Source organism: Cygnus olor, chromosome 18, assembly GCF_009769625.2.
Source record: "Cygnus olor isolate bCygOlo1 chromosome 18, bCygOlo1.pri.v2, whole genome shotgun sequence".
NCBI lineage: Eukaryota > Metazoa > Chordata > Aves > Anseriformes > Anatidae > Cygnus > Cygnus olor.
Window position 1 is genome coordinate 1,057,848 of NC_049186.1, and position 20,031 is coordinate 1,077,878.

At 53.9% G+C, this 20,031-nt stretch overlaps 1 protein-coding gene across 12 annotated transcripts in view; it reads right to left on the bottom strand.

Annotated features, from left to right (window-relative positions):
• Positions 1–17,824, bottom strand: part of MYOCD (myocardin) — a 255,320-nt gene extending 237,496 nt beyond the window's left edge. For 3 of the 12 annotated variants that reach the window (XM_040530218.1, XM_040530199.1, XM_040530189.1), the window contains exons 1-2: positions 17,499–17,824; positions 15,051–15,149 (exon numbers count right to left, since the gene is read on the bottom strand). The gene's annotated coding sequence lies outside the window, so the exon portion shown is untranslated. The remainder of the gene's footprint in view (positions 1–15,050; positions 15,150–17,498) is intronic. The other 9 variants (XM_040530206.1, XM_040530207.1, XM_040530193.1 and 6 more) reach the window with 6 other exon arrangements.
• Between the last annotated feature and the right edge of the window lie 2,207 nt (positions 17,825–20,031).

Sequence of the window (20,031 nt, forward strand, 5' to 3'; positions counted from 1 at the left end):
TGGCCCCATCGGCAGGGCTGGCCCACACGAGCACCGTGCTTGCTCTCTGTCTCCCAAGGCCTCAGGCAGCCCCGTTAAATGCGGAGCGGCTCTCGGGCTTGCTCCTTGCCAGCAGGCTCTGTGTGAGGCCAGAGCAGTTTGCTCTCGCAAGACAACAGAAAGTGATTTTTACACTTGACAACAATGAAGTATTCTTGCATTTAACAACAAGTGTGTGCTTGCCAAACTCGATGCCTGTTGGAAAAGCCCTTAAATCTATCAGCTGCATCCCACCCTGTCCCAAGGGGGGCAAGTGACGATCTGCCAGTGCTCTGGTCCTGCCCGGGGGGGAAGATGTTCTGGGTGAGATGTTCATGCCCTGTGGGATAACGGACATCCCAAAGCACAGTGGGGAACACAAGCCAAGAGATGTGGTTTCAGCTTGATTCTGGGCAGGAAAGCAGGAGGGCTGAGGGAAAAAGAGGTGGCCAAGGTCTTCATGGTGAGCCCAGGGCCCAGCTGAGAGCCTGGGGACACCCTTGCCAGCAGGATGAAGCTGAGCCTGGCATCCTACCACCTCACACCGAGGGCACTGCACAGGGACGGGCAGGGGCCATCCCAAGCTGTGCTGCCATGACTGGGGAGTGCAAGCTACATAGCACAGGCTTTCAAAGAAGGTCTGGAGCATTTCATTTCTTTCCCCTTCCAATAGTGCCACAGAGTTAAGATCCTCTGAACGAGGCCCTGGCCTTGTTTGCTGTGCTTCAAGCCATGCCACGGCACTGGAAATGTCACTGGAAACCTGATTTGGCTGGATTTCATCACGAATTGCAGGTGCATTTGGCACTGTCCCTCAGGGCCGTACATGGTTTTCACCTTCCAGGAGGCACAACCCAGGGAAAGCCAGTAAGAGAGCCCGGCACCACCAGAAACACATCCAGAACAAAAGCTCCAGATGATCTAAGAGCCAGTCCAAGTATTTGTCAAACATAAATAAATAATAAATAATAAGAGGCAGAAATTGCACATAGGGAGCTTCAAACTGAACAAAGTGAACATCACTTCTCATCAGTCTTTGAAAGGTACCTCTGTTCTGTTATTTAACTGAAAAATGCCACTGATAAACCACTTGTATTTGAACAAAGTCACCTGGTTTTGATTCTGATACTTATATTCCATGAAATAATACTTTTTTTTTTTCCCCAGAACAGACCTTATCCTGTGCAAAACATCCGTTTCAGTGAAACCCTCTTGTTCAGCTCCTGGCCTGAGGAGCCGTGGAAGTGGTGGCTGAAGACCAAGCCCCAGTGCCTGGGGGCAGGCAGGCTGCGCAGGCAGGCGCACCAGGACACTATCACACATGAAACATGGTGGCTTTCCTGCTGCAGCCAGCCCCTGCTCGGCCCCATCCCACGGCAGCACCAGGGCTGGTGCCCTGCTAGTGGGGATGGAGCCCATCCCACTGGCAGCTCCCTCCACCCACACGATGCTCACCCAGGCTATGGCTAAAAACAGGCAAATGCCTGCAGCTGGCATTTATAACTATAAAATATATTGTATTGCTATTATATCTTGTAAGCCTACATTTTTATATTATAATTATAAATTACATTTATATTATAATTTCTGTGCTTGCCTGACATGGGCTTCTGCAGGGCACAGGGGTACCTCACCTGGGCAAAGTGTGAGCTCCCTGCATCTGCCATGATGCCAGGCAGCACGGGAACGCGCGGCCCAGGGCATCGCGTGGCTGTGCGCATGGGTGTACGCTCTGCTCCGAAACGTCTGGCCTGTAAATGCCAGAATCTTCCCGCACGGAACTAAAAACATTTATTCTGGAAGAAGCCAGAGGCTCGTGGCTAAAGGCAATAAATACAGATTTAATTTCATAGTTAATACCCTGTCCAGGGTAAAATGCTCATTTTTAATATCGTTGCCTGCGATCTGACATAACCAACAAGATGTTGCAATACAATATCTGAGTCATTGCGCAGGAGATAATGGTATTTTCTTGAGTTCAATCTGGAGGAGAGCTGGCCCCATTAATCAGGCTTGAAAAAGCGATGCCAGAGAGTCTGCCAGAGAGTCTGTCTGGCCTGCTCCGAGCACGTTACGTGACCCAGGGCTGCAGGGAGAGGGGGGAGAGCGTGAGCAGACCTGGGTGTCACACTGGGGGCTCTCCCACTGGCACTGCCCCTTTATGGGGTCAGCCAAGAGGCTCCTGGGTTTGGGGCATGGGGGACTGGGGAGTGGCCACGTCCCTCCAGCTCTGCCTTTGCTTTCATGCTGCCCCAAGGGAGCTGCTGTCCCACAAGGTGACCAGGGTACCTCAGCACAGCTGGCTGGAGGGTCCTGATGGCCTGGAGGAACTGGTCAATGTGACAGGTCCATCACCAGGCCTCAACATCCCAGAGCTGAAGAGCCCAGGGGCCAACAGCAGAGTGCTACAACACTTGGTGGAGTGACCGAGGCAGTGATGTCTGTCATGGACAGGACAATAAACACTTCCAGGTCTGTTGGGGAACATGGGGATGGAAAGCCATGAGGAAACATCTCATGGAAGAAATACTGCCTTTAATAGCAAGAACAAGTACTGTAGGTCTCCCCAAGGAAAGAAGCAGAGGAAGAGATGGATGGCGATGGGGAGGGAAGCGTGCCTGGGCTGCCTCTGGCTCTGGGAGTGCTAAAGGAGCTCAAAAGGTCTGGAGAAAACCAGGAGCTCTCCTGGGAATAACGGGCTTTCTTTTCTGCAGGCAAGCATGAGTGGCTCCAGTTATCCTGCAACACCAGTGTGGGAGGCAGACCTCTCTGGCAGAGTGCTCTTTAATCTGGCAGGCAAAAACAGGATCTACGCAGAAATATGCAATGTACTTTTAACACTGAGCACTATTGGCCCATTGGACCAACTTGCCTAGGGATGCAGCAGATTTACTTTCAGCACAAAGGCTTTAATTCATGACTGGGTATTTCGTTGTAAAATAAATACTTTTTCTTGACCAGAATTTGCAGAAGGGTGCAGGAATCGGCAGATGAAAGTCCCTGGCCTGCTGTGCAGAAGTCAGAGCAGATGATTCCTTCTGCCTTTGAAAGCCAGTAAATGGCTCTGCAGAAACTCAGGGCGTGAATGAAAAAGTGACTCATGAGAATAAGACATGTCAACTCCTGTAATCGTACCTCCAGAGGCAGCGTGCCATGTCTGGGGGGAGCAGAGGTCAGCATACCCTGGGGTCTAAGCCAGAAGAGGGATGAGGGAAAGCACCGTGTTTGTCAAGGCTCCATACAAGCAAACTGTCTTGACTGGGAGGGTGCAGAGACAGGGACTGTGCTAAAATCTCTTCAACTCGTCATCCTGAATGTTCCTAGGTGTCACCTATGGGCCAGCAAAGACCCAACCCCACAGCCTGAGTGACCAGTTGCAATTTATGGATAGTTGCAATTGATGGATTTTACTCACAGCACCAGTGGTAGGAGACAATGGGAGCCAACAAGCCATCATCTGAGCCATGTATGCACTTCAGCAGAAGCAAGAGGTTGAGGATAGATACGGATTAGAAGACAGTCCCACAAGACAAAACAGTGACTCACTGTGATCCCAGACACTCTTCTGCTCCCCACGTGGGCTTCAGGCAATGAAGTGCCTGCACCGGTCTGGCCAGCCGGATCCATGGCCATCCACGGCCATTTTGAGCTGGCCTCATAAAGCAGCCTGGTCACACCTCTACCAGCTCTGGGTGCAACATTCACTTGGGGCTTCCCCTCATCTCTACATGCTCCACTTGATATGCAAAGCTGGCAGTGACCCCAGGGAAGGTGCAGCGGGAGGTGTGACATCTCCTGCCCAGCTGGCCTTCATCCACTTCCCTTGGGGACACATGAACTCCCACCGTGCAGAGGCTGGTTTGGCTGCTGCGTCAACACGAATGGCCCAGAAGCATTTCCCTGACTGTTCTGGGGAGAAGAGAACCAGCCACCCGTGGCACCAACAGTCTAGGCTGAGCGTGAATAGTGGGACCCATTCTGGGGACAGAGGAGTCCTGCATGAGGTGGGCACCTCACCAGAGACCTTCTAGCCATAGGCATCCTCTGCAGAATAAGTCTCAAATGCTTGCTCAAATGTTTTATCAATGCAATGTAGTATTCTGGACACCAAATTAGTAATTTCAAAAGGAAATACACATTTCCCACAAATAAATAATTAGATAGATAGAGAGAGAGAGAGAGAGATAAAAGGAAGTTGGGTTTCCAGTTAAATCTGAACAATCCCAAAGTGGTTAAAGAGTTTCTCATTTTAGTTGCCAAATCCAAAATGTTCAGGAATTTGGAGAATTGAAAAAAAGGTTTGGACTAAATGTCTCAACCTTCAGTTGCCAAAAGAGGGACGATGTCATCTTCATGGCTTTGGATTTTGGACAAGCCCAATTTATTCAAATTAATATATACTTTGACAAAAAAAAAAAAAAAAACTTTTCATGAAAACATCTTTTCTCAGGAACAATTCCCATTTCCCAGTTCTGTGACCCTAAAATACATGCCAAATATCTCTAAGAGTTGATGTTTTATTTTATTTAACTGAAAAGCAAAATGACAATAAAGTGAATATTTAAAGTGAAGCTCTGTTCTGAAAATATATCTACTTAATGCTGAAAAGATTCAGTTTCACAGAGCTGAAAACAATTATGAACCGAATCAATTGGGAGAAGAATTTAATCAGAAAAATGTGAATGCTAACTGGGAATTGTTGAAAAACATTTTACGCGTTGCCCCAAAACCACAATCCCACAATTGAGAAAGAAGGCAACATTGGTTAAAAAAAAATTACTCTGGCTTATGAGGGAAGTGAAGACAACTGTGAAAAATAAGAAAACCATATATAACTTAAGAAAGTGGAAACTGATAATAATGAATGAGAAGTGTGAAACTGTAGAAAACTGATAAGAAAAGCCAAGAGTTGAGGACAATGTATAGTCTGCAAACCCGAAGCTGATGAGAAGCAATTTCTCTCGATATAAAAGGAATAAATGCATCTCTTCTGAAGTTGTTGGTTGTATTAGTCTATCTCTGGATGGATGCGCTAGAACACTCAACAGCAATAGAGGAAAGCTAATGTTTGCCAATGTTTATAGAAGTCGTTGGCTGAACCAGATACTGGTAGGCCTGTCAGCCTGGCCACAGCTCTGGGCAGTCACTTCCAAAGGCAGCTACAGCATGCAGCGGACAGCGATTTAAACCAAAGAAATATAATTAATGCTAATTCACATAGACTTATGGAAAACAGAACTTGTCAAACAAAGATCCATCTTTTTCATGAAATTACAAGTTTGATTGATAAAAATAATATTGGTGGTGTAATATACTTAGACTTCTGCAAGGCAATTGACTTGGTACTGTATGACATTTTGATTAAAAAACTAGAACAATACACAATCAACATGGCACATATTAAATAGATTAAAAGCTGGCTGGGTGACGTGTCTCAGAGGCAATTGTAAATGGGAACTCCTCACCCAGCAGGGGTGGATTTAGTGGAGTTCCCCAGGGGTCGGTTCTTGGCCCTGTGCTATTCAACATTTTTATCAATGATCTGAAAAAAATATTAAATCATCTGTGGTAAAGTTTGCTGATGACACAGAGATTGTGAGACTGGCAAATAGAGAAGAAGCCAGATCACTGCTACAGAATGGTCTGGGTTGCTGGTTAAACTGGGCACAAGCAGATAGTTGATATAGCCAAATATAGTCATACATCTAGGAACATGAACGCAGATTATCGGCCATACATACAAGGCAGGATGCTCTGTCCTGGGAAGTAGTGATTATGAAACCCTGGGGAGTTTTGTAGAGCTTGAGCTGATTGCACCCTCCTTGCATGGGAAGGTGGCCCAAAGGCCGCTGCATTCCTTGGACGGCAGCCTTGGGGGGCAGTGAGGAAATTATACTACTCTGCATTTGGGTGCCTGCATCCATCCAGCACCTGGTTCTGGTGCTCACCGCTCACCAGGATGCTGAGAGACTGGGAGAGCTGCTGTGAAGATGATAAAAGAGAACTGACCTTGCAGTGAGAGACCTCAAGAGCTCAATCTACTTTGCTTGCCAAAAAACAGCTGTGGGTTATCTAGAGAACATATATTTCCCCACAGAAGATTCTCCAATCTAGCAGATGGAGTTTTACTATGATCTGATGTCTGGAAGCTGAAGGTAGTTGAACTGAAATGTGGCACACTGCTTACTGACATAGGAGCAAAGGTAATGAACCACTGGAACAATTCTCCTGGGCAGTGTGGGAATCTCCATCATTAGCAAAGGTTACATCGCGCTTGGTTGCTTGCTCTGACTCAAGCAGGAGTAAATCTGGGCTCAGGTTATACCTGGTAGCCAGACTAGATAATCACAAAGATATCTGCAGTCCTCATAGTCCAAACAGCTATGATAAGGGTTTCATCACTACTCTTGCTGGCTGCATGTACCTACAGGCAGGAACGGAGTCCCTCTCTGTCATGTCTCACTGACAGCAAAAGCTTCAACATAGTATTTTTCTTGGTAATACGTTTGACAAAAAAAAAAAAAAAAAGCCATTTCTTAGACCCGCAGTGATCTCATAGAGCCAAAAGAAGTGAATTATCATGGCAGCTTAATTAAACCAGGCAGCACTGCAGAAGCAACGGTTTCTCTTTCCAAGACCTTAGGACCTCCTCGTACCAGGAGCCTGTGAGCCACGGACGTTTTGAACTTGGGGCAGACACATGGTTCCCTGCTGGGACTATTCCACTTGTTGGACTCAGGGCTGCTGAACAGGTCTCCAACATGAAGGGCCCATTATGATCAATTTTAGAAGGGAAAAAAATCTGAAAGGTGACATGCTGTGAATTCAGGAAGGGATGGGGAGCGGGGAAGGGGCACCTTTTACTGAGCGTTGGGCAGTCCTTAGCACCTGGTGACTTCCACTCCCACCCAGACTCCTGATCTCACACCAGGGTCTGTGGCCTTTACTGTACTTTACCCTTTACAGCTGTAATTAGTTTCTCTTCATTACTCCCCTTTTCCATCCTTCTCCAAATGAACTTTTTGCTTTTTTTGTTTTACAAAAAATAAGTTTTTGTTCTTGTCAATATTCCTTTTCAAACTGTTTGTTTTTTTAACCCAGGTTTAACTGATAACTGGGCTTCCTTACAAACTTGGCCCAGTGTGCTCCTACTTGATCTCTAACACCCCTAATCCTACATCTCTGTGCTGGGGTCAGCCTGCTCCGTCACTGCACACCTGTGTGTGCAGGTATAGCCTCTATAGCCGTGGTCTTTAGGAAGCAATTCATCTTGCACTAAGTAGATGTCTAAAACAGGGCAGATGATTCACTACCTAGAAATGACAACTTCCAAGCAAAGAGACTGGCCAGGGACTCCTGGGTTCCCTGCTCAGCTTGGTCACCGAGCCTCGTGGTCCTGAGAAGCCCTGCGGTCTCTTCAGTGCTTGGAGCCAGCGGGGCTGCGTCACTGCCCTGCGGCTGGGAATCTTTGAGTGCTGCTCACAGTGAAGGTGGCTCCAGGGTGTGCGAGGACTTCAAAGCCCACACCCCGCACAGACCAGAGTGTGAAGATGGTCACGGAAAGAAGCATGACCAAGGGCTCCTTGCTCCATTTCCTCAGGGCTTTGTGAACCCTCGGGTGCTGGCAGAAACGGGCAGCTTGCAGAAAAGCCTGTGGAAGCTTGTTATCCACGCTGCTGCAACAAGGCAGAGGAACAGGGGAGGAGAACCAGCCCTGCACACAGCTGCTTTGCCCTCGTCCTGTTTGCACAAGCCCCTGCTCCCCGCTGCCCACCCGCCTGCAGCCTCGGGAAGAGGCAGGAGGAGCGGGCAGGGCGCTTCTCGCCTTCACAGGCAAGGCCGGGCTAACCTGTAGCTTCCCTGCCGCCATTCCCAGCAGAAAGAGCGGCTTCGGCTTGCTCCGGCTGCCTGTGTGCCAACATCAAACATGTTTTACAACTGACCTGCAAAGAATGTGTGTCACTGAAGAGGATATGTAGCCCTGGAGAACATAAAACACAGCTGCGCTGTTTAATTGTATCTCTTCCACCCGATCGGAATAACAGGCGAAGATGATCTAAGGGAGATAACTACCGAGTGTGTTAGGAACAGCTCCGCTACCTTCGCCAGTGGAAGATTCTTATAAATTCACTCCTCCTGCCATCCTTTGCAAAAGGGTCAGAAGATGTACTGACAATAGCAGCATGCAAATATTTCAGAACTTGGCCACACGCTGAGCAAACACTCTGGATAGCTTCACGAGTAGATTAAAATGCCAGATCAGCGAGCAGTGGTGCACTTTAAATACGCTCACTAATTTATTAAGTTTATTCTTAGCAAGCTTGCAGACTTCAGAAAGTTAAATTTCTCAGTGACAAATGGCTGGGATGCTGGGCAGCCAGAGCGTGCGTGCTGCAGTCAGATGGCCTGGAGAAGGCAGAGCAGAGGAGCAGATACCACCAAGCACTCTGTACGGCTGAAAATCCCCAACGGAAGAGCCTGCACGGGCTTATTGTCAAGTCTGTTCTGCAGCTAGAGTGCAAAACCAGGGCTCTTGGCACATCCTACACTTCTCCAAAGAGCTGCTGCCTCCCACTCTGGGCTTAGACATCCCTTATCTCCTGTAGGCCTGGCCGTGTGCTGTGGGCTAACCGCTGCGAGCACCAGAGCTCGGGGCACCCTTTGTGTCCCGAATGCACCGGCAGTCCCTTGTGCTCAGGAAGAGCAGTGCTCTGCTGGCCGCGGCGGGGCACCCCGTGTGCCAGGCGCTGGGCTGAACACACCTCCCCTCCCAGGAAGCCATCTGCTGTGGTCCCAGGTGGCATCCCTGCCCCTCCTCCCAGGTGCTGAGATGGTGCTGTGCCCAGGAGCTCTCCGCCCTTCAACCCCGTTAGCTCCCCATGCTCAGTCCATTGGAGCCAGAGCCCACCGAGGTCTCATCCCAGTCAAGACTCACGGCAGGTGTCTCCGGTGGGACACGGCAGTCACCAGAGACACCTTCAGCCAGCGGCCGTGGGCCACTGCTGCATCTTCGCTCTCTGCCTCTGCAGTTCCCTGAAGCTCTGCAGACCTGGAGCTGGGTCTGGAGTAGCAGAGTTTCCCCAGGAGGAAACCAAGGCCAGCCCTGCTGGTAGAGATATGTAATTTTAGGATCCTTGTTCAGCTTGAACTAAGGAGTGTGTTTAGAAACCCTTCTGAAAGGCCATGTGTCTGACTTTCATGGTCACACATCCCTGAAGATGAAGCACGGCAGGACAGAGCTCTGGGACAACGTGGAGGGCCCTGCTCAGCAGCGCTGTCCAACCTCTCGGAGCCTGGCAGGACCGTGGCGGCACCGGGTGCCACACGGATGTGAGACCATCCCTGCCATGCTGAGGCACTGACAAAGCAGGCGTGCACCTCCTGCACGTCTGGTTTGACTGCACTGCCAAAGAGAGTAGGAAACCATTTTGCTGCAGGAAAGCAGCAGAGCAGGATGAGGACACTCACCGCCCCAGGACCCTGGGCTGCTCCGCAGGCCTGGACGAGGGAGCGTGGTGGGACACAGGCCTGGAGCCACCTTATGGAAAGGTTCTGGTGAAACAGGGAGAGGTGTGGGGACGAGCAAGCAACTGCACGAAGGATTTGTTGAGCTCAACCACCACTTAAAGGGCCATTTCTGTTATTTGAACCCACTTAGCAGCTCAGCATTCGATGAGCCATTTGCAACCGCTCCTGCCCTTCTGCACCAGCCACACAAACACCAGGCAATGAGGCAGCCTCCGGGGAGGGAGCCGTTTGTCAGCGACGAACCCAGGGACTCCATGCAGCGTGCCGGGACGGCTCCTCGGGCGGTGATGACAGCCGCTGGTGGAGATGCCTACGTGCTGTTCGCAGAGCAGAAATGAGATGCTGCAAGTTTTCCAGGGACAGAACGCAGCAGGGCCCTTTGAGCTGGGGCTCACAGCTCTGCGAGGCTGTTCCACAGCATTTGCCACATCTCGGGGGAGTTATTATTCATCATCCCGCTTCAGAAAGGAGTCGAGCCTCCTCTGCTAGCACTGGGAGGGAAAAGACTTTCCCAAGAACATTTCCTGAGCTGAGAGCAAATCCCACATGGCATTGCAATGCTCTGTCAACTGCACACGCATGTTATTGTTACTTGCACTGCAAAGTGAGCTGTTGGACCCAAGGCAATACGTGCTGCCACTGGTGGTTAAACAAACTCCATATGCCCCGTCCAGCAGCTGGCTGGCCGATGTCAAAGCCCTGAGAAATGACCTGCTCTGACAGCCCTTTTCCTAGTGATCCACTTTGATTTATTGCCTTAGCCTGCAGTGCAGATAGGGAACAACACGCACAGACACGCGGGGTCTGGATCTGCACCCAATTGGGTCCATGTGCTCTCTTCAGCTCTTTCATCCCCGGGTCCCTCTGCATTTCAGCAAGCCCCTATAGGAATGCCTTGAAACCGGCTCCTACAGTGAGATGCTCAGTCCAGTTTCCCAATCCTTTGCCCTTCCTCAGCAGCAGTTGTGCTTCTAGAAATACAGAAAAGCTGCAAAACTTGATCAGATTGGGAGTAACACACTGTAACGTGCTGTGGGTATGGTGTCAACCCATTGCTCAGAACCTCATCCTAAGAGCAGAGATGCCCCTCTAATAGGGCTGTACCAGACTGTCATCCTCAACAGTCCACAGTGCTTTCCTCCCTACCACTGGCTACAACACCACATGGGATGGATTGGCCTTGGGAGACATGGAATATAAGAGGAAGGGTAAAACTGGCTCTGCAGTTAATGGGAGTGGTGAGCATAAGGAGAGGAGCAAGCCCTGGGCACTCACTGGGGACAGGTCCAGGGACATGCAGAACCAAGGTGTGAGCGGCTGTGCTGTGGTAGCAGCTCTGAGGGCACAGGGACAGCTCTGCTGCGGGACAGCCCACTGGGCAATGTGGCTGAGGCTGTGGGCACATTGCTGGGAATGGGGGAGAAGTGACCCAGAGCAGGTTTCTGCAGGTCCTGCATCCCCATCTCCCCGGCAGGCCCATGCCAGCTCCCCTCCAAGCAGCCCTGTGCACACAGGGTACCCCTGAGTCCCCGCTGATGCCAACCGAGAGCAGCCACGGCTTTGCATAAGCTCTGATAGGACAAGGGGCACAACACAGTGTGGCAGCAGCTTGACTTAGGCATGTGGATGGTGATCTTGCAGGTGCATGAAGTGCCCAGATATTTACAGGGAATGGGGAATACCAAGCAGACTGAAAACCATTCATGCTGCTAACATGCCAGAAGACGTGGACAGGCTTCTTCGTTAGAGGTCAGAGCCTGCCTGTCGGGTGGGCGATGCTCACAGAGATGCAGAGTGCCAATACAAGGTCCCCTTTCCCTCCAGAGCAGAGCCCCTGGGCACTTCAGATGATGAGAAACCTCCCTGGGTGCATGCTCAGTGCTGGACATACCAGAGGGAGTCCAAAAGGGGTCAGTGCAGAGCTGGCACAGGTCCCACACCTGCCCTGTGGCTCCAAAAGTGGAGCTCTGGGCAGCCCCCAGGTCTCCTGCTGCTTGGTAGAGGCCATGTTAGGCAGATCCAGAGGAGAGCAGGAGCTGGCAGGTATTGGGAAGTACCAGGCTGGTCAACATGAGGGATGGATGGGAAAACTTGCCCGTTTTGGCCTGGATTTTATTCTTCTTCATTTAACTCCTTCTCCACTCTGCACAGGCATCTACCTGTCCTTCACTGTACATCTGCAGACCCACCAGGGATGCCCCACTGGCAGACACCATGAACAAAGCTGCACAGTGTGCTGGTAGATGGACAAGCATCTGAGCAAAAACGAGCCGTCCAGGGGGTTGCCCACGCTTTGCTAGGCAGAGCTCTGTCTGTGGGGGGAACTTCACCCACGCCACAGAGAGCGCTCCTGGTGCACGGCCCCTCTGCCAGCCAGGAGCTGCCCTGCACCCCGAGGGACGCCCAGCGGGAGGGCACGGCCTGCGGGGTGCTCGCGGCTCTCGCACCCTCACGATGAGGTCAGGACTCAGGAAGTCCCTGGGGACAGCTGATAAGCCCTCTGCGTCTGCTCCAGCAGTGCCCGTGTAAGCTGGGTGTATTTTTGGCTTGAGGTTGGGTCATAAATCAACATGAGTCAGAAAATGCAGTTAAGGCAGACCTACGTCCCCTACCCTGGTGCCTTCTCCAGGGCAATGCCAGCAGCACTGAGCTGGTGGCTGTGGTGTGCCTAGGACACACGGCACGATGGACACAGGCAGGTCCCAGGTGCGGTGGCCAGAAGATCACGAAGGTCGCTGCACCAGGTGTTTTGGCATCAGGACCACATGCCAAGCAGCAGCGTGTGCAGGGGACAGTCCTGACAGCAGGATTCTCAGGTGCCCTGTGAACTCAAGCTGAGGAGTGTGCTGACCAGGAAGCCATGTGCACTACACATACAGCAGAGCCGGGAACCCCCAGACAGCATGACCCCTGCACAGGCTCTCAGAAATTACCTTGTAGCTCTACCTAAATCATTAGCACCTAATGAGCAGCATCAGCTGGTGGGACAGGAGATAACCACAGCAGTTCATGGTTAGGTCACATGCATAAACCCCAGGTCATGAGATCTCTAGGGCCATGCAGGCATCAAGAAGGTCCCAAAGCACTGTCCTCTGATGTACCTCTCCTGTGTCCACAGCTTCCCCTGTGAGCCAGAAGCCCCCATCTCCTGGCAGCTGGTAACAGGCAGGTTACAGGAACTGCCAGGCTGTTCCCCCATTCACGTGTCAGTGCTTGGGCTTGGCCACGGCCTCTCTGCTCGCCTCCCCTGAGTTGCTTGCACTGTTGTCTCTGGGGCTGAAAACCAGTTCTGTGCTGGCTTAGAAGGAAGGACAAGTATGGAAGTTCCCTCTCCCTGCCTCCCCCACTAAACCTCAGCTCCTGGCTGCTCAATGTCCCTGCATAAAGGCCAGTGGCAGATGAAGCCACCCCTCTGGGAAGTGGCTGGGACAGGTTGAGGCCCACGGCCACCCGCAGCCAAGTGCATGAGAGACGGGCCACCAGAGGCAGCAACGGCTCTGCCTCCAGACTGCTAGGCTGGCAGCAGGCAACTGGAGCTACCATGACCTGGGAGGAGCATTTAGGATCACACTCCTGAATATCAGTGCCTACATCACCTTTGAGGCTTGTGCTATTTGGTCAGTCTCAAAATGGAGGTGCTTCTACAGCTCAGGCTCTGCAGACTCAGCAAGGAAATCACCCCAGACCACCTCAGACAAAGAAATTATGAATTTGCCTCCTGCCCCCTTCCAGAAATGTCCCTCCTGTAACCCACCACAGCAGTGCTATTGCAAGTCTCCAGAACAGCAACATGCCCATGAAGGAGCTGGACACCATGACCCGAGGTGCTCATCTCCCTGCTCCTCACTCCACCCAGGGACACAGGACTGGAGACACTCTCTGTGTCCAAAGCACCTGAGGGCTCCCAGTCCCAAGGATGGACACGAATCCTTGAGGAGACCATGGGAAGGAAGCTGGCAGAAGAAATGGACTTTGGGGGACTTTCAAAGTGACCACTGACATTTCCAAATGCACGCTGCCTGTGCAGTATCCACCCTCTAGGAGCCAGACAAGCACAGGGGCTGACTGCTCTTGTGGGATGCGCAGCTGGGGATGGAGGACACCAGCCGGCAGCGTGGAGGAGCAGGGGACAGGCAGGCAGAAGAGTGCGGCACTGGTGCCTCCTACCTCCAACTCCCACTGAGGCAAGGCTCTCTGCTGTGCCCCTGAACCCTCCTCCAGCACAGCTGTGCTGACCGGCCTACAGGAGCAGGGAGCCTTGAGCTGGCCCCACGTGCGATGTCTCCAGGCCAGGCACGAAGTCCTCCCTGCCAGCCTGAGCGCTCCGCTGAGGCCGCCGGGCCGCCCGTGCTGACACAGGGCCCTCGGACGTGGCCTGGCAGGCAGTGCCCACGCCCGGTCATCTCGCAGGGCCTCCCGACCGGCTCACAACCCTCTGAGCACTTCCACCATGGCCTGACCCGCAGCTGCTGTATCCACCAAGTGCAGGGGCTGGATCCCTTCACCATCCATACCCAGAACGTTAACTCAGCTCCTCTCCAACAACAAGCGAGAAGGCCAAGAAATAAAGCAGGTACATTCCGGGAATACTGCAGCCGCAAACACTGCATGAATCACTTCAGGCAGCGGCTTCTTCCCAAAGGACGCGCTTGTCCACCCAGGGTAGGCAGCCCACCTTTGGAGCCTTTGGGGCAGGAGGACAGGTCCTCCATGCCCACGGTGGTGAAGGAACAGGGTAACTGCCAGGAAGAGGGAGGCTTTGCTTTGGCCACGGCACATGGAAGGGCCACGCAGCATCCCATGGCCCATTTCCCTGGCTGCATCCCTCCTCGAGAAATAACCTCAGCTGCTCACTGGCATCCAACCAGCCCCACCAGCTCTGCTTTGGCCGACATCAGCCCACCCTCACCAAGGTGATCTCTGTGGTGATCCTTTCCCAAAGCCATTCCTGCCTTTACCCCACCTGGGCATTGAGGGCTCCTCTACCTTCTTGGCACAGGGGACTGCTACTGTCATAACCCATCAACCTTCCCTGCTCCGAAATGTCCCAGCCACGGGAGCCTAAATGCCAGCAGAGTCTAACATGGCATTTACAAAACAGAGGGTGCCCAAAGAAAAGCATCCATGTGACACGGTCGTAGGAAGGGGCACAGCAAAAAACAGTTGAGTGGGAGCTCTGGATGTGGCACCGTGGCTTGGAGAGCAAATGCAGCACAGAGAGGTCCAGAATTAAGGTGATCTTTAGTGGTCGCTGTGCCTACAGAACAGGGGGAATGCTGGAAAAGGGAAAATGCTGGTTCAGAGAAGAGCTCAAGAATGATTTGCAGAATGCAAACTTGCAGTACAGTAGATGACAGAATAAACCCAAATTCTTTTCCTGTTGCTGGGCAAAGCAAAAATAAGATTCGGTCCCACCCAGCAAACACCTGGTGGGCACCTTGCCAATCCAAACCAAAATGAGCTCCAGCTGAGCCCGAGCACTTGCAAGTCAGAAATCAAAGTACCTGTAGCAAACGGTGCAGCTGCTTCCTCGTCCAAACCAGCTTCAATGTGGAAAGAGGGGCGTCCTCAGCTGGGGTCACCCAGATCTGCTCTGCCCACAGCTGAAAGGCAAGGGAATGTGGGAGAGGGTTCGCTCTGTTACCCAAGGAACAAGCTGGACCCACAGATGTAAAGGATGGGTCTGGCTTCCTCTTTTCCCCACAATTTCTGCGTGCAGTTGCTGCCCGCGCAGCGCTGCAGGCGGATCAGGGAACCGGGGTGACAGCCATGGGGAGGCGGTCATTTAATTTGGAGACGGGGGTGAGCATGGGAGGGCCCATCTCCTTCCCATCTCTTTCCCATCTCCTTCCCATCTCCGTGGGGCCGTGCCAACCCAGTGAGGTCCCTGCTGGTTTCCTCTTGGCTGTCAGGCTGCGAGCGCATTGCAGCAGCCGTGCCAGGCTTTTAACGCACGCACAGCGCCTGCACAGCAGGACGGGGCCGGCTGGGCTGGCCTCCAGTCCCGGCTGCCATAAAACGGGAAATAAGGGAATTGGAGCAAGACCACAGCGACCACCAAGCAGCTGCCACTGGCACGGCTGGGGCACTCTCCCCTGCCAGGCACCAGCAGGCAGCAGCGCATCGCCCCGTGCCGCTGAGTCCCAGCGCGCCCACAGACTGCGGTGCAGCACGAGCACGCGTGGAGGAGGAGGAGGAGGAAGCAGAGGAGGAAGAGGAGGCGGTGGCGGCTGTGTCTCAGCCAGGCTTTGCCCTCCTCAAACGCCCCCAGGGAGCGGGGCAGCCGGCAGCCCCGGGATGCTGCACGCAGCAGACAGCACAGCCTCGCTCGTGGCGCGGTATGGAGTTTTCTGCTCGTTACAAGTTTTATGAAAAGTTGTTGGCAAAAATGCGCATTTTCTTTGGCTGCGTTTTGAACGGATCTGGCAAAAATGTAACGTTAGTGTCTCCCCTTGAGAGAACTTTATTGAGTGGAACAAAGTTGGATATTTTTAGCTACCCATTGTTAGCTGAAGAACAAAGCCATAACTAAGATATTTTGTCTCTTACACTGAAACGGGACTATCAGACAAATCCATGTACAGTCATATGTGGCTGCCCATTCAGATGGAGCAGAAAGAGGGAACTATTTTTAGCTTGATACTCCTCACAACAACACATCTCCCCTCCCCTGCACGCTGGACCACCAAAACACAGGGGCAGAGCAGCACCAGAGAGGGGATGAGGGGTCACTGACTTTTGCCATCCCTCAGGCCATATGACAAGTGTCATTTGCAGGAGAGATCAGGTTACACCATTCTAAAAAAAAAAAAGAAATAAAAATCCTATCATTTTCTGCCATTCTGCATATTTAGTTGTTGTTTACTCAGAGCTGAACTGATGTGTGCTTTACCAATAGGCAACAGGGAGAAGTCGACCAGGACCCAGACGGATTTTAGCAAAGCAGCAGCTGCACCACCCAGCGCTAAAACCCCAACCCTCAGCCCTCTTCCCAAAATCCCACAGGTGCCCCGAGGGCCACCCTGATGCCAGAGGGGACCACGGGCAGAGGGGACCACTGGCGGTGCCGCAGGAAGGAGAGGGCCTGGGCAGCTGCTCTGGGGCTGGCAGCGCTGCCACCCCGTCCCGCTCCGTGCAGCCCAGCCGCAGGATGTGTAACCATTTCGCAGCTGCCAAGGCAGCGTTTGCAAAAGCATTAACCCTGAAAAAGCAGAAAGCCCTGCATGAGGCCAACCCAACCTCCCGTGAGCGCTTTAGAGCTCTACAAATGAGATCAGTCGTTTACGTCGGGTAGCATTTTGCAATACGTTCGTTTAAATGAAACAAAGCGGTCCATAAATGCCCTGGATTTTGGAGCGTGAGTGATGCCGGGAGCTTTTCTAAACAGTTTTTGTGGGTTGCATCGGTGAGTCACGGAGAAATCGCATTAAGTGGCTGAGCGGCCGGTGCAGCCGGGGTGACCCTCCCCAGCTCCCGGTGCCCCTGCCAAAGCAGGAGCACGAGGAACAAAAGCCGGGAGGGTCGCGCTCTGCGGGCAGGGCAGCGGGGCTGGCAAAACCTTCGGCAGCCTCCGAACGGCTGCAGCGGAGCAAGGCTCCTGGGGCAGAGCTCAGACGGCCCCTCACCATCGCCCTGCCCTTGCACAGCTCCGTCCTCTCCTCCTTGCCTTGCCCTGCCTGTCCCTACGGACGGCTAGCTCCTGACCTCTGACGTGCACCTTGTGCCCAGTCCTAACCTGCTCCACGACCCACGCAGGGCTGCGCATAGTCCAAGACTTGCCAGGCGCAAGTGGCCACCGAGGCCCCAGCAGTAGCCCAAGAGAAGCAGCGGCAACGCCTGACGGCGCTCCCTCGCCCCGCAGGACGGCGGTGCCGCGTGTCGCCAGAGCTACACACGCATGTGAGAAAGCAGCCAGCAGAACAGAAAGACGTTAAGTAGGAAACGCAAATTACCTGCGGACTTTTCGGCTGAGCTAGAGTGTCCCGGAGGAGATGCTGCTTTTGTGACTCCTTGCTTTCTCCGCGGGTTGGGGCTGCTTTTATCAGGGAGCAGGGGTTGTTTTTATAAACGTGCGGCACAGTAAGAACGGGTTTAAAATAGAGTGAAAGGAGCTGGTGCGGATGGAATTAGACAAACTCGGAGGGCTGCTTCTCCAAAAATAAATTAACTTCTTGCAGCCCGCGGTGCAGAGGCTGGGAGGCCGGGGCGGCCGCGGCTGCCGGGGGGGCGCTCACCTTGCCCGGCCCGGGGGGGGGGGAGGCCGGCGGCCGGGGAGGGCCCGGGGCCGGAGGGGGGCCGCGGGGGCCGCTCCTCGCCCCGCGGGGGCGGCCGCGGCTCGGAGCCCGGCCCGGAGCCCCCCCGCGCCCCCCGCCCCGGGCCCGGCCCGCAGCCCCCCGCCGTGCCCCCGGCGCCGGCCCGGGCCCGGCCCCCGCAAGAGTTAAGGAAGGGGCGGAGCCGCCCCGCAGGGCCGGGTGGCGGCGGCCTCCCCGCGGGGCGCGGGCGGGCACCGCGCTGCCTCCGCTGCCACCGGCACCGCCAGCGCTACCGGCACCGCCACTGCCACCGCCGCCAGCACCGTCAGCGCCGCTGCCGCCGCCACCTCCTCCGCCGCCCTCATCGCCGCTGCCGCCGTCGTCGCCGCTGCCACCACCACCTGCGCCGCCACCTCCACCACCGCTGCCATTGCTACCTCTACTGCCACCGGCACTGCCACCGCCACCATCACCGCCTCTGCCACCTCTACCTCCACCGCCACCATCACTGCCACTGCCACTGCCACTGCCACCTCTACCTCTATCACCACCGTCGTTTCCACTGCCACCATCATCACCGCTGCCACCATCGTCACCACTGCCACCACCACCACCACCTCTACCACCACCGTCATCGCTACCGCCACCATCATCACCACCTCTACCTCCACCGCCACCTTCACCACCACCGTCATAGCCACTACCACCTCCACCTCTCTACCTCTACTGCCACCATCATCACCACTGCCACCACCATCTCTACCTTCACCACCACCACCTCTACCGCCACCATCATCACCACCTCTACCTCCACCGCTACATTCACCACCACTGTCATAGCCACCACCACCAACACCTCTACCACCACCACCACCTCTACCTGTACTGCCACCATCATCACCACTGCCACCTCCACCTCTACCTCCTGGCTCCACATGGAACCACCCAAATATTAAATCGTATTTCAAAGAGCGTTGTCCGAACACTGATAACCGAGCTGGTGTGGCACACCAGCTGCAAACAGCGGTAGGGGCCGGACAGCATCCCAAGGGCTCCCCAACAGGGTCCGGTGCACTGAACACCCCAGGGCTGGTCCCTCTCTATTTGTTTTGGGGTACATCCAGTGGAACAAGGCGTGTGCCCATACAGCCTCTGCAGCCCCACACCCTACAGACCCTCACCAGGCTGTGGTCAAGGGGTGCCAAAGGCAGTTCTGGGGAGCAACCCTGGCTGGGAAGGGGAAGGGGCTGCCTGCAGACTCTGCTCCCCTGTACCCCCGGGACAGAGCCTCACCTCAGCAATGGAGCTGCTCTGTATCACGTTCACTGCATCAGCGGGTCTAAATGGACTTGATTTCTCCAGGGTTGATCCTGGAGTGAAGAACAAGTTGCTGCTGAATGACTTCTGACTTCATCTACATTTCAAAGTCCTGATAACATCACTTTCCCACCCATAAAGCCCCTTTTCTGGGCTCAGGCTAACCCAGGCCATCCTCCGCAGCTGAGCCAGGGCAGCAGCACCAGTGCAGCATCCATCTCCTACCTCAGCTTGCGCTTCGATCTCAGCCCGAGGAGGCTCACAGACCACCACTGTCAGCTGGAAGCTGGATGCAGAGAGCCTCTTCCCAGCGCCATCCTCTGTACCGGCACTAAATGGTGGCTTCTGAAGGCAGGAGCAGCCCAAGAGGCAGGTTCTCTGCTCGGGCTGCCTCTTGTTTCCCTGTTAACCCCAAGCCCCAAAGCCCTCTCGGGCTCCCTGCCCACGCACCCGGTGCCTCTTCTGCGTCTGCCCCACGCACCCTCTCCCTGCGGCTCTCTCCTACAAGGTGCAGAGCAGAAAGACGCGCACCCGCGTGTGCCACCACTGCTGGGGGTGGCCGTGCCTGCAGTTTGCCCACCAAAAATTTTACCCTTTTAAAAAACACCACTCATTTTTTTCGGTACCAGCAGGTCACTCCCGTGAAGAACCCCCCATGGGTGCCTGCTCCCGGGGAGCCAAGAGCCCCTCTTCTGGCCAGCACCCAGTGCACGGGCAGCCTTTGCAGGGCAGGCAGGACTCTGCTCCCCTGTGCAGGGAAAATCCTTTTTCTTCTATTTATTTATATCTGGCTCACCATAAACTCACCCGCCTGCGAACCTGCTGTTCATACTAACAAACTTTGCTAAACTTTTCGGTGTGTGCAAAAGCTGCTGGCGGGCAGACGTACACTGCAGTGAGATCTCCCCAGCCCTTC